At 41.2% G+C, this 14,152-nt stretch overlaps 1 protein-coding gene across 4 annotated transcripts in view; it reads right to left on the bottom strand.

Moving 5' to 3' along the window:
• The window catches only part of thrb (thyroid hormone receptor beta), a 126,881-nt gene that overhangs the window by 79,092 nt on the left and 33,637 nt on the right, over positions 1-14,152 (bottom strand). Inside the window, exons 2-3 of one of the 4 annotated variants that reach the window (XM_061908382.1) lie at positions 7,334-7,398; positions 7,158-7,239 (exon numbers count right to left, since the gene is read on the bottom strand). The exons of the other annotated variants lie outside the window; for them this stretch is intronic. The gene's annotated coding sequence lies outside the window, so the exon portion shown is untranslated. The remainder of the gene's footprint in view (positions 1-7,157; positions 7,240-7,333; positions 7,399-14,152) is intronic. 4 annotated transcript variants of the gene reach the window in all.

The following is a 14,152-nucleotide window of genomic DNA, read 5'->3' as shown; positions in this document are numbered from 1 at the left end:
ATTTTAAATTTAGCCACAATTCTACAACACCTGCTACCCAAACAACAAACCGTGGGTGACCAAGGACATCAAAGCCCTACTGAATGAAAAGAAGAGGGCATTCAATGCTGGTAACAGGAAGGAGGTGAAAAGAGTTTAGGGGCTGCTGAAGACCAAACTCAGGGAGGCCAAGGAGAACTAAAGGAGAAAGCTGGAAGGGAAGCTGAAGGACAACAACATGAAAACGGTTTGAAGAGGTCTGCAGACCATCGCCGGCCTCAAACCGTCGGGGGGTAAGGGGGTGGACAGAGACAAAGAGAGGGCCAATGAGCTAAACCAGTTCTTTAAAAGGGGAACATTATCACAATTTCAGAAGGGTTAAAACCAATAAAAATCAGTTCCCAGTGGCTTATTGTATTTTTCGAAGTTTTTTTCAAAATTTTACCCATCCCGGAATATCCCTAAAAAAAACTTTAAAGTGCCTGATTTTCGCTATCTGTGAAGCCACCGTCCATTTTCCTGTGACGTCATCCAGTGATGCCAATACAAACAAATGGTGGATAGCACAGCAAGATATAGCGACACTAGCTCGGATTCAGACTCGGATTTCAGCAGCTTAAGCGATTCAAAATATTACGCATGTATTGAAACGGATGGTTGGAGTATGGAGGCAGATAGCGAAAACGAAATTGAAGAAGAAACTGAAGCTATTGAGCGAATAGGTATTGACGCTATTCGGCCATGTCTGCCTTAGCATCGCCGGTAAAATGTGCAGACCAAACGATCGGGACTTTCGCATCTCGTGACACTGGATAAACTTAAATCCGTCGATTGGTAAGTGTTTGTTTGGCATTAAATGTGGGTGGAGGGAAACGCTGGATGCAAATATAGCTACAGATGTACATAAAGCTAGCCTAAATAGCATGTTAGCATCGATTAGCTGGCTGTCATGCCGCGACCAAATATGTCTGATTAGCACATAAGTCAATAACATCAACAAAACTCACCTTTGTGATTTCGTTGAGTTTATCGTTGGAAATGCATCTGCAGGATATCCATACATCTCTGTGCCATGTCTGCCTTAGCATCGCCGGTAAAATGTGCAGACGCTCCGGCACATTCGATTGGGGTCTGGCGGCAGATTTCTTTGACTTTATCGTTGGAAATGCATCTGCTTTGAGTGTCGCAGGATACCCACACAATCTTGCCATGTCTGTAGTAGCATAGCTTTCGTTGGTAAAGTGTGCGGAACAAACGACTGACCATTTCGTCGGCTTTCCCCACACCCTCGTATTTTGAACAAATTTCGTCCAATTTCTTGCCACTTTCGCATCTTCGGGCCAGTGGTGCAACTTGAATCCCTCCCTGTTAGTGTTGTTACACCCTGCGACAACACGCCGAGGAGGCATGATGTCTCCAAGGCTCCAGAAAATAGTAAAAAAAAACGGAAATTAACAGAGCTGAGACCCGGTGTTTGTAATGTGTTTGAGAAAATGGCGGCTTTATTACCTAAGTGATGTCACGTTCTGACGTCATCGCTCCGAGAGCGATAAATAGAAAGGCGTTTCATTTGCAAAAATTCACCCATTTAGAGTTCGGAAATCGGTTAAAAAAATATATGGTCTTTTTTCTGCAACATCAAGGTACTGTATATATTGACACTTACATAGTTCTGGTGATAATGTTCCCCTTTAACAGGTTTGGTCGGGTGTTGGGGAGGGGAGTAGTATATTTATAGCTATCCATCCATCTATTTTCTACCGCTTATTCCCTTTGGGGTCGCGGGGGGCGCTGGTGCCTATCTCAACTACAATCGACCGGAAGGCGGGGTACACCATGGACAAGTCGCCACCTCATCGCAGTATGTGTAGAAATCTTTATATATAATTGAATCACTTGTTTATTTTTCAACAAGTTTGTAGTTATTTTTATCTTTTTTTCCAAATAGTTCAAGAAAGACCACTACAAATGAGCAATATTTTGCACTGTTATACAATTTTATAAATCAGAAACTGATGACATAGTGATGTATTTTACTTCTTTATCTTTTTTTTTCAACCAAAAATTATTTGCTCTGATTAGGGGGTACTTGAATTGAAAAAAATGTTCACAGGGGGTACATCTCTGAAAAAAGGTTGACAACCACTGTTCTAAAAGCCGTAGATGTTATTTTCACATATGCATGCACAGTAGATGGAAGTATTGTCCTGTTTAAGAGTGTCACAACATTGCTGTTTAAGGCAGACGAACTGCTTTATGGTAGACGAAAACGTGACTGCTGCTGTTGTGTGTTGTTTCCGCGCTAGGAGGACGATAATGAGACTGCCTAACAATAAACCCACATAAGAAACCAAGAATTCGCCCTCGATCATTCTACATTTATAACATCATTGGGCAGGCACTCTGTTTATATTGTGAGAAAGCGGACGTGAAAACAGGTTGTCGACACGTCACTCGGGTCCGCATGAAGCTGGAGGGGGCGTTGCCTCCAGCTCCGCCTGGATTTCGGGAGAAAATTTGTCCCGGGAGGTTTTCAGGAGAGGTGCTGAATTTCGGGAGTCTCCCGGAAAATCCGGGAGGGTTGGCAAGTATGGTCTATTGTGAGCAAACTGTGGTGCGGAATTTCCCCCAGGGAGCAATAAAGTACTTTCTCTGATATTGTCATTATGTGCCATGCCGTAGTTTTTGGCTTGGAAATTGGTAATATTAGTGAGCTAACCAGAAAACTAATAAGTGTGTTGTTGACCTATCATACATTGCTAAGTTACATTTTTGCCATGGAAAAAAAAACATCAAAGCAAATATAAAGCTGCTTTAAAAAACTTGGATCTGTTTTTTTAACCGTAGGGCTAAAATGAAGTTAAAACTGTTTTAAGTTTTAATTGGGAAATTATAAGGCTGTATTTTACTGCGCAATTCTATGTAATTGTATCTCTCATGTGTTTTTTATAAGTCCCATTTTTTGCAGTATATTTGTTTGGTATTTAATGTTTAAGCAGCCTATTAAAGTGTTAACAAATGGTTTCATATCATTTGACAAGGTTTAGCTCTGTTAAATAAAAATGAGTAAATGAGTACGATTAAAATTAGGAGTAAGATTACTAATGACTAATTCAGTGTTAATATGTGAGTAGAAAATAAAAAGGTCAGGAAACCCCGGCTTCGATCATACTGTATAAAGCAATAGTTCTCATCTGGTTTGGCATCGGAACTACTACCATCGCTAATGGAACAAAACAAGTTTGATGAACATTTCTGCTGACGTATACGGTAATATAATGCGTCGTTTCATTCTTAGAATTGTATTAAATACTACAAACTTAGATATTGATCAAACACCATGTAGTTACAGGGCAATACTGGCAATACTTATACCAATAACTTTTACTTTAAAACATTGAAGTTTAATGAATGTTTTTGCTTTTCAAATTCCAATCACAATTATAATAGAAAGGAAAACACAAAAATAGAGTGTAACAATATCAACTAAATATTAGTGCCTTATTCTCTTGTGTTTTAATGTGATTGTTTGAACAAAATCAAGTCAATAGTACATATTATACTGAATGAAGCAAAACCACTCTTTTAAATCATTTGGGGTTTTTGCTCTCAAAGCCCTCCTTTGTCTAGAGACCTATAATTAATTTTGTGAAAAATTAAAATATCAATCTATTCACTCTAGTATCGATCAAATACTGATTCTACCCTTGGTCTAGACCAGTGACTTGCTGTCAGGGGAGGCAAGTGAGGAACTGCCTCACCTTGCCACCAGGTGGCTTAACCATGAGATAATCACAAAAAGGAAGTAACACATTAAAATAAGTTTGAATATTTCTCTTTTGGTCTATGCTTTGTATGTGATTGTGGTGTGGTTCCTGTATATTTTGATAATGTCCATGGTTTAAAATCGCGGAAAATCCGTGTTTCCTGATCAAAATACGAAAAGTGAGGCAGACACAGGTGGTGCCTCAACGGCTACACACAGTGTATTGAGCGCGCCGCGTGCGTGCGAAGGGATGCACGCTGGTTGCCGCGGGGAAAAGGCAGGCCATGAGGCAGCAAGTACCTCTGCCTCAAGATAGGAGCGATATATTGTCAACTTACAGTTCAATGCCTCTGCAGTAAACACATGTCTTGCCAAATAAAAAATTGTATTGATAACAAACATGGCATTTTTATTAGAGTAAGCCAGCGTGTGTGGGTGTTTTTTGTCTGATGCAACAATATTGCTTTATTGCTTGGAATAGAATTGAATTAAATGAATGTGTCTGCCAATATGGAGGATTATATACTGTATCCAATATTAAACAGTTCTCTAAACTGGACTTTAACACAAAATGAATGTGATCATACAAAGTATGTTTTCATAGAGGATAGCTATTGCTGCTTCAGATACAAATACAGAAAAGTAAAATAAACTCACAATACTTGATTTATTTTGTTAAAAGCAAATGGGAACAACAAGTATTTAAAAACAACTTTATCAAAAACTTTTTGGACACATCATTAGGGATGATGTTTGATAAGAAATTATCAAGTTCGAGCCCATTACCGAATCCTCTTATTGAACCGATACCTTATCGATTCTCTTATCGAATCCAGATAGGTTGTTGTGTATGGAAAAAAAAACACACAATATCTGGTTTAACAAAAGCTGACTTTTATTTTATAAGAAAAAAAAAATAAAAAAAAATATATATATATATATATATATATATATATATATATATTGACTGTTGTTACCCCCTAAAGAAATTAAATAACTATATAAATATTGACTGTAGTTACCCAAAGTATATTAAGTGGGATTTTTGGGAAAAAACTAATATATACAGTAACACAAAAACAACCTGTCTCTGTGATTACTATAAGTGTATAAATAATAATAGTGTTAAATAAAATCAGTCCCTTGGGCACAAAACTGAAAATAATACAGCTCTCAAAAAAGTGCACTTCTGCTGCTATTGGAACATACTAACTACACACACCATCACACTAAGAACGCCACAGTCATCAATCAACAACTTCTTCCAAAAAATTAGCATGTCTGCTTTGTCAGGATCAAGTCTGACCATCTCTACGCTAATCGTGTCGCCAGCGGTGGAAAAAACACGTTCACTTGGCGTGGAACTAGCTTGGGCACACAGATAGTTTTGACGACATCCTCCTCCAGTCTGTATCTAAACCATCTGGGGTCCAACAGTGTGGCCTCCTGCTGGAATAACTGCACGTCCCTGTCCTGTGGGAAAATGAGGGACAGACATAGCATAGAGTTAGGGGGGAAATTAGCTGAATGTGAAAACTAGGGTGTCTGTTATTAATTCTTTAGCATATCAGTATGTGGAAATAAATGATGGAATGGATAAAGTAAATGAAGTTAAACATTGTACTGATATGATCCACTTTAAGAGGTTGTTAGAATTAATAATGCTTACAAAGTACAAAGAAGAATTATGAGAAATACTTTCAAACTTATTGAAAATAAGATATTCTTCATCTCAGTATATTAATAATGACTGAATTAATCAATTACATATTACAAAACTGTCTCTGTGTTGGCCCTGCGATGAGGTGGCGACTTGTCCAGGGTGTACCCAGCCTTCCGCCCGATTGTAGCTGAGATAGGCGCCAGCGCCCCCCGCGACCCCGAAAGGGAATAAGCGGTAGAAAATGGATGGATGGATGGAAAACTGTTGTATATACTAATTCACAGATGTTATTTTATCATAAAAAAGGTCATTAAATGATGTATATATTTGTAAACGCTCTGAAGTGGGTAGGGGGTAGGATTAAATAAGCTTTACTTTTTCCTACTCCTTTTCGGACATGATGTAAAGTTAAATGATGTGAAACTGATGTGTTATGCTGTAAGTGTGTTCATGTACGAAATAAACTAAAGAAAGAAAGAAAGCACTAGTTTATTAGACAGACCTGCAAACTGTAGTGGTGTAGGCTACAAGATACTGTTAACGTTATCAGAGACAAACAAAAAGGCTAACGTTATCGTTACCGTTAGCCACTGGCTATGCTTAGGTAACATAAGTCTAGCTAACATTACTGCTGTTCTGGTTGATATAAGAGGTAACGTTATTTTAGCCTAAAGGCTACAAGTGAGCAAATATGGAAATTAACCGGCAACAGTAATCGCTTGTTACTCACCGGCACTATCACTGGGACTGGAGCTGCAGAGGAAGAGGGGCGTACTTCGTCATCTCTGTCACCGCTTCTCCACGTGTCGAAGACGCGCCACTGTTCTTGTACGTTCAGGTTATGTGTTGTATGTTCTACTTCCCCTTTACATGAGAGCGAAGCCTGGCAATAATTGCATATTGCCGTTTCCTCGTCGTAGTTTTTTGTAAAATGAAGTTGTGCCTTGAGGCGTTTTTTTCCAGTCCATTATTTTTGCTGCTTTCTGTATCTGCCGCCTAATGACCAAGCTATGTCATTTCCTGTGATGTCCCACAGGGCATTTCCTGTGGGGCGGGATTCGTTCTTAGGCATTCGAATAAGTAACCAACTCTTTTTCTTTACTATAGTGGCCTCGATAACGGGAACCGGTTCTCAAAAAGGGATTTGAGTCCATGGAATCGGTTCTTTTCTTATCGAACAACCGGGAGAACCGGTTTCGAACATCATCCCCATTTATCATATCATAATATCATTATGATAACGTTTTTATGAAAGCGAATAACTCCCTTCTTTTTCCTGTTTCTCTAATGTGCACCCTATATCAACAATGATTAGAGCTGCACATATGAATTTAAGTAAAAAAAAGAAGAACAAAAACTCCAAAAGTATTTACGCCTCATGTTTAGTTCACCGCACGTCACTGGTCTAGACACTGCCATAAAATGGATGGAGCCGCACTCCCTTTAAGTGTACACCTGGTTACTACACACCAACAGAGCACAACCGTTACAGTTATATTATTCTCTCTCCAGACTCTTTTAATGTACCCGTTAATTTCCTGTTAATAGCTGCTTACTTTCGGTTATAACGCACTAATAATAATATTTACTTTAGTTTATTTGCCACAATGGTGGGGATAATTGCTTAGAGGTGCGGTGCATCGGGGCCCAATGTTCCTGTTCAAAGCAGCCCTTCAAATATTAAAGTAACACTGTTGATTTGAATTCAAGTACTAAACACAATTCACTTACAAGACACCAAAACCCTACCTAAATTTTTATCCATCCATCCATCCATTTTCTACTGCTTGTCCCTTTCGGGGTCACAGGGTGGTGCTGGCGCCTCTCTCAGCTGCATTCGGGCGGAAGGCAGGGTATAAACACCATTAAACAGGGAGATGTCTAACAAATTATACATTTTCTATAGAACTTAAAGAGCATGCTACCTCTTAACTGGAGCTGCTACACGATTGTTGAATCACAATTTTCTTGCTTAAAACATTGGGGTTCTCTGGAACACATATTTTAGAGGGGATTTTGTGAATATAAATGATTAGAAAGACTAAGAACAACTCATAAGCTCAAAAAAAACATGGCACACTCACTCCACAGTACATTAAAGGCCTACTGAAACCCACTACTACCCACCACGCAGTCTGATAGTTTATATATCAATGATGAAATATTAACATTGCAACACATGCCAATACGGCCTTTTTAGTTTACAAACTTGCAATTTTAAATTTCCCGCGAAGTGTCGTGTTGAAAATGTCGCGGTATGATGACTCGTATGATGACGCGTGCGGGTTGTAGCGGACATTATTTTCCAGCCCGATCCAAGCTATAAGTAGTCTGCTTTAATCGCATAATTAAACAGTATTTTGGACATCTGTGTTGCTGAATCTTTTGCAATTTGTTCAATTAATAATGGAGAAGTCAAAGTAGAAAGACGGATGTGGGAAGCTTTTAGCCTTTAGCCACACAAGCATACAGCGTTTCCTTGTTTAAATATCCCGGAGCTGAAGCTTTACTATGGATCAGAGCGGTCAAGTGAACATTGATCCCGACTACATGTCAACCGGCAGTTTTCGGTGAGAAAATTGTGGTAATAAGTCGGCTCTTACCGGAGATTAGCGGAGCCTCTGTCCTGCTGCAGCTGCTGTGACTTCCCTCAGAGACTCTGGCATCAACACACCCGTGGCCACATCCCTCCGACTTTCAGGTAGTATTTAACTCACTAAAACACTAGCAACACAATAGGCAGATAAGGGATTTCTCATAATTATCCTAGTAAATGTGTCTAAAAACATCTGAGACGCTCCCACTTTAATCGCCTTTTTTTCCTAGTCCGTCACTCTAAATTTCGCCATCCACAAATCTTTCATCCTCGCTCAAATTAATGGGGAAATTGTCGCTTTCTCCGTACGAATAGCTCTAGCTGCTGCTGGCTATGATTGTAAACAATGTGAGGATGTGAGGAGCCCTACAACCCGTGACGTCACACGCACATTGTCTGCTACTTTCGGTAAAGGCAAGGCTTTTTTATTAGCAACCAAAAGTTGCGAACTTTATCGTCGATGTTCTCTACAAAATCCTTTCAGCAAAAATATGGCAATATCACGAAATGATCAAGTATGACACATAAAATGGACCTGCTATCCCCGTTTTAAATAAGAAAATCTCATTTCACTAGGCCTTTAATACACTAAATAAAGACAAAAGAAAAGCCAATTAATACAATTGCTTGTCCTGGCACGGGTTGCTGGCGGTGTCAGTTGGTAGAACTAGCAAAGTGGAGCCAACTCGCCCTGGTCAATTTGCCTCGCTCCTTGAGCATTTGTTTATGATGCAGCTCTCAAAAACTACTGCAGTTTAAAAAAAGCATTAAAAATCCTTTTGTTGGTGACAGTCTGCATCAAAGACCTAAAATTCAATATTAAATAATAATTAAATAGTCCTCATATCTTTACAAACAGAATTGCATCCAACTTTTTCTGGTTATTAAGCTTAGCAAGTAACTGAGTGACGTATTAGTAACACCAAGTAACTTGAAGCTGTATTTCAACTGAGCATCTCATGGACAACACTGATTCTTAATTTATTTACTTTTCATTTTCCCCTTAGACTTATATAAGAACAGTTTTCTTGAGGTAACTTCCACAACCAATGGATTTGTGTGTTGTTGTCCAAAAATGGCCTCTGGGCCATACTTTGGACAACCCCAGTGTTTCTTTTAAGAAAGTGCAAGTGCAGCAGGAAGAATTTTAAGGGGGACTGTACTTTTTTTGGAATGTTGTGTATCATTCACAATCCTAATGCAAGACAAGAACATATATGTTTTTATTTTTAATGCATTATAACTCATAAATAAACGCTGTAAAAAGTCAGCTAACAATGATGCCAATAAGAGTTGTTCCAAAGTGCTCTAAAAACGTGGGAATCTGTCTGAGACTTCATTAGGGGGCATACAAGCTTCCACACACCTGGGATGCTGTTCGGCATCGGCGATGCAAGGGCGGAGAACAGATACTGTATGGTTGGGTGGGGAAACTTTATTTTGCATGTAAATATACTGTTAAAATGTTGGTTACATTTATTGAAATCTGCTTGAATGTTAAAAATGTGAGCACAAAAGTTTTCATCTTGTTAATTAAACCTAAAGTGTTGTGATTGCACTTTGTTCAAATAAGATGGGAATACATTGTCCATTAATTGTTTACTTGCCTGTTTTTATTCATAATTAATTTATAACTAATTTGCTTACAATAAATACCACAAATAAAGGAAACTTCACCTGCAGTATCCAGTATTTAGTTCACAGTCCACCTGGTTGATGGTTTGTTTTGCTAAAAAGTTATTAAATCGGGCAGCACGGTGTGACAGGGGTTACTGCGTGTGCCTCACAATATGAAGGTCCTGGGTTCGATCCTGCGCTCGGGATCTTTCTGTTTGGAGTTTGCATGTTCTCTCCGTGACTGTGTGGGTTCCCTCCGGATACTCTGGCTTCCTCCCACCTCCAAAGACATGCACCTGGGGATAGGTTGACACTAAAATAGGCCATAGAGTGTGAATGTGAATGTTGTCTTTCTATCTGTGTTGGCCCTGCGATGAGGTGGCGACTTGTCCACGGTGTACCCAGCTGAGATTGGCTCCAGCTCCCCCCATAACCCCAAAAGGGATAAGCGATAGCAAATGGATGGATGGGGTTATTGAATCGATTTCAACTCACTGAATAGTTTCGGATCGAATCGTTCTAAAAAAAAATTAGATGGTTCCTGAATTGTATCGGCAAACACGAATCGTTGTTAAAAGAATCATTGCACCCCTATTTTCTAGGGGAAGTACAAGACTATGATCCTTCAACAGAACAACAGGTGATTAACTTTCAGCAATCAAAGGCGGTGGATGTCAACAAGCGATTCATGCATTCTAATGTCTGACAAAACAACACCACATCAGTTATCATTACCAGTTCACTAACAAAAATTAAAAAGAGCATTGCTGTAGCAGAAAAGTACTGAGACGTTCAGAAGGCTATATGAATGTACTTTTGACAAAATTCACCGCACTCGGAGTGTCAACTTTAAAAGCTATGCCAAATTCAACGAAGAACAGGAAGAATCTGAAGTACGTGTGCGCAACTAATATTGAATAAATAAATGATAAATGGGTTGTACTTGTATAGCGCTTTTATACCTTCAAGGTACTCAAAGCGCTTTGACACTACTTCCACATTTACCCATTCACACACACATTCACACACTGATGGCGGGAGCTGCCATGCAAGCCGCTAAACAGCACCCATCAGGAGCAAGGGTGAAGTGTCTTGCTCAGGACACAACGGACGTGACGATATAATTTCTAAACCGAATTAAAGAATGATGGAAGAAAGTCTGCAATATTCTTAGAAACTTTTTACCACACTGAGATACAATATTAATAATAATAAAACCTTAGAAATTCATTAGGGTCCTCTGTCCCAAAGCGACATCGGTCCCTTATTATGACAAATTAACACTCTTAGAAAGTATCACATATTGTATTTATCAAATAAAATCAATAAAGCAAGGCCTCTTTCACAATCATCCAATGTCATTGTGTATGTTTAATGTCTGATGATTCCAAGTTCTTGTTTCCAAAATGACGTAACAACGTCCAACAGTGTAATGCAGTTAGCTCCATACTGTACGTATTGTAAGGGAAATAAGTTTACTTCCAAAAAAAAAAAACATATGAACAGTCCAGAACTGTATTGTTTTATTGTAACGTATGGTCAGAATGTGAACAAATACAGTCCCTGAATTATATCTTTAAACAATTTGACAAAGTGAAATAAGTATCAATCATTATAAACCCCACAGACTGGTGACATGTCCTACAAAAACAAATAAATCCAGTTCCTATTAGAAACTCTGGGTTTCCCCGAGCGCTTTGTTGTTAAAGCGGCCGCCTTAACAACAAAGAGCCACCGGCTAAACTAAAGTCTTAAAAAGCTGCTCCTCTTATTCTGCCTCTGCGTCTGTCAGTACGTCTCTTTTACACCCAGCATTGTCCCACCCACAGAACCATCTGATTGGTTACACACAGAGCGGTAACAGCCAATCAGCAGTGCGTATTCAGAGCGCATGGAGTCAGTGCTCACGGCAGAGGCAGGCAGAGAGGAGAGACAGTGTGGTGAGCAGATAGGTGTTTAGCAGGTTAGCATAAGGCAGCGGACTCTTCCCAAATTATAATAAACACCTCCCAGTCAACTACTAGTAACATCACTATGAGCCTGTTGACGTTCTAGAAACACAAGCTGCAGCTCAGATCGCTCGCAGTCCTTGAAGTGAAGGCTAATTAGCTTTTAGCGTAACGTTAGCGCATTTTGCGGTGTGTGTGCATGCGTGTGTGTGTTACGGACAGCTAAACCCTGTCTGTCTGAGAGAAAGACAATCACTATTGATCTATAGTTAACAACTAAGTTATTTCACTTTACCTTTTTCTGTGTTGATTGAGCTATATTGAAGCAGCAAAAAAACGACACTATGTTAAATGAAGGGTTTCCTGAGGCTGTCTCTGAAAGTTGATATAGTAATGTAACTGCATCATAAAGCCAACATAAACTCCATGGTGTTCAGGGATGAATAGTCTCTCCTACTACAATTTTTTCAGTTATCCATCCATCCATCCATCATCTTCCGCTTATCCGAGGTCGGGTCGCGGGGGCAGCAGCCTAAGCAGGGAAGCCCAGACTTCCCTATCTCCAGCCACTTCGTCTAGCTCTTCCCGGGGGATCCCGAGGCGTTCCCAGGCCAGCCGGGAGACATAGTCTTTCCAACGTGTCCTGGGTCTTCCCCGTGGCCTCCTACCAGCTGGACGTGCCCTAAACACATCCTTAGGGAGGCGTTCGGGTGGCATCCTGACCAGATGCCCGAACCACCTCATCTGGCTCCTCTCGATGTGGAGGAGCAGCGGCTTTACGTTGAGCTCCTCCCGGATGGCAGAGCTTCTCACCCTATCTCTAAGGGAGAGCCCCGCCACCCGGCGGAGGAAACTCATTTCGGCCGCTTTTACCCGTGATCTTATCCTTTCGGTCATGACCCAAAGCTCATGACCATAGGTGAGGATGGGAACGTAGATCGACCGGTAAATTGAGAGCTTTGCCTTCCGGCTCAGCTCCTTCTTCACCACAACGGATCGATACAACGTCCGCATTACTGAAGACGCCGCACCGATCCGCCTGTCGATCTCACGATCCACTCTTCCCCCACTCGTGAACAAGACTCCTAGGTACTTGAACTCCTCCACTTGGGGCAGGGTCTCCTCCCCAACCCGGAGATGGCACTCCACCCTTTTCCGGGCGAGAACCATGGACTCGGACTTGGAGGTGCTGATTCTCATTCCGGTCGCTTCACACTCGGCTGCGAACCGATCCAGTGAGAGCTGAAGATCCCGGCCAGATGAAGCCATCAGGACTACATCATCTGCAAAAAGCAGAGACCCAATCCCGTGGCCACCAAACCGGAACCCCTCAACGCCTTGACTGCGCCTAGAAATTCTGTCCATAAAAGTTATGAACAGAATCGGTGACAAAGGACAGCCTTGGCGGAGTCCAACCTTCACTGGAAACGTGTCCGACTTACTGCCAGCAATGCGGACCAAGCTCTGACACTGATCATACAGGGAGCGGACTGCCACAATAAGACATTCCGATACCCCATACTCTCTGAGCACTCCCCACAGGACTTCCCGAGGGACACGGTCGAATGCCTTCTCCAAGTCCACAAAGCACATGTAGACTGGTTGGGCAAACTCCCATGCACCCTCAAGAACCCTGCCGAGAGTATAGAGCTGGTCCACAGTTCCACGACCAGGACGAAAACCACACTGTTCCTCCTGAATCCGAGGTTCGACTATCCGGCGAAGCCTCCTCTCCAGTACACCTGAATAAACCTTACCCGGAAGGCTGAGGAGTGTGATCCCACGATAGTTGGAACACACCCTTCAGTTATATTTACATTAATCATTAGTAATGTAGCAGCCTAGTTATGAATGGCAGAGTCCCTGCTATCACATGTTGATAAAAATATAACATTCACATAATACAAATCAACTACAGGTTTTCCAAATGCTGTAATAAATTAAGCATGATAAATTTAAAATATGTCAGCATGTGGCATAATAATGACATACTTAGTATCTCAGGTAACTAGGACTGTTTTGTTTTTACTTTACGGAAAAAATATCTAGATAGATATCGTATATCGCCATTCAGCAAATGGAACGGAAAAAACAACCAAAAATTGTAGGCTTCTTCAAGCAATGAAGCCGGCCTACTTCACCACAGTCTGTAGTCTATTTCCCCCGAGGCTGTGTGGTGGCAGCGACGAGGTGGAGACGTGATGGCGACATGCCGAGTTACAGCGATTCTTACACTCACCCACCCACCCCTTTCCCCGGTCTTCCCGTTCGAAGAGATACCACCTTAACTAACACATTTTCTGGGGGAAACACTGAAACTACTCCTAATTATTTGGTTAAAACACACCCGCCATTCCAGCCTCTACACCCCCCCATGTGCAAGAGCCAATACCTGTCAAAAACTACAGGTAAGACCGGCAAAGGACTAGAGGCAAGACCTGCACAAGACTGGAATGGATTACAAGAACAAGGCTACTTTCACCATACTTGCCAACCTTGAGACCTCCAATTTCGGGAGGTGGTGGGTGGGGGGCGTGGTCAGGGGTGGGGCGGACGCGTGGTTTGGGGGGGTGGTTGGGGCG

This window comes from Nerophis ophidion, linkage group LG08 (assembly GCF_033978795.1).
Source record: "Nerophis ophidion isolate RoL-2023_Sa linkage group LG08, RoL_Noph_v1.0, whole genome shotgun sequence".
NCBI lineage: Eukaryota > Metazoa > Chordata > Actinopteri > Syngnathiformes > Syngnathidae > Nerophis > Nerophis ophidion.
This window is presented reverse-complemented; position numbering and strand designations above follow the sequence as displayed.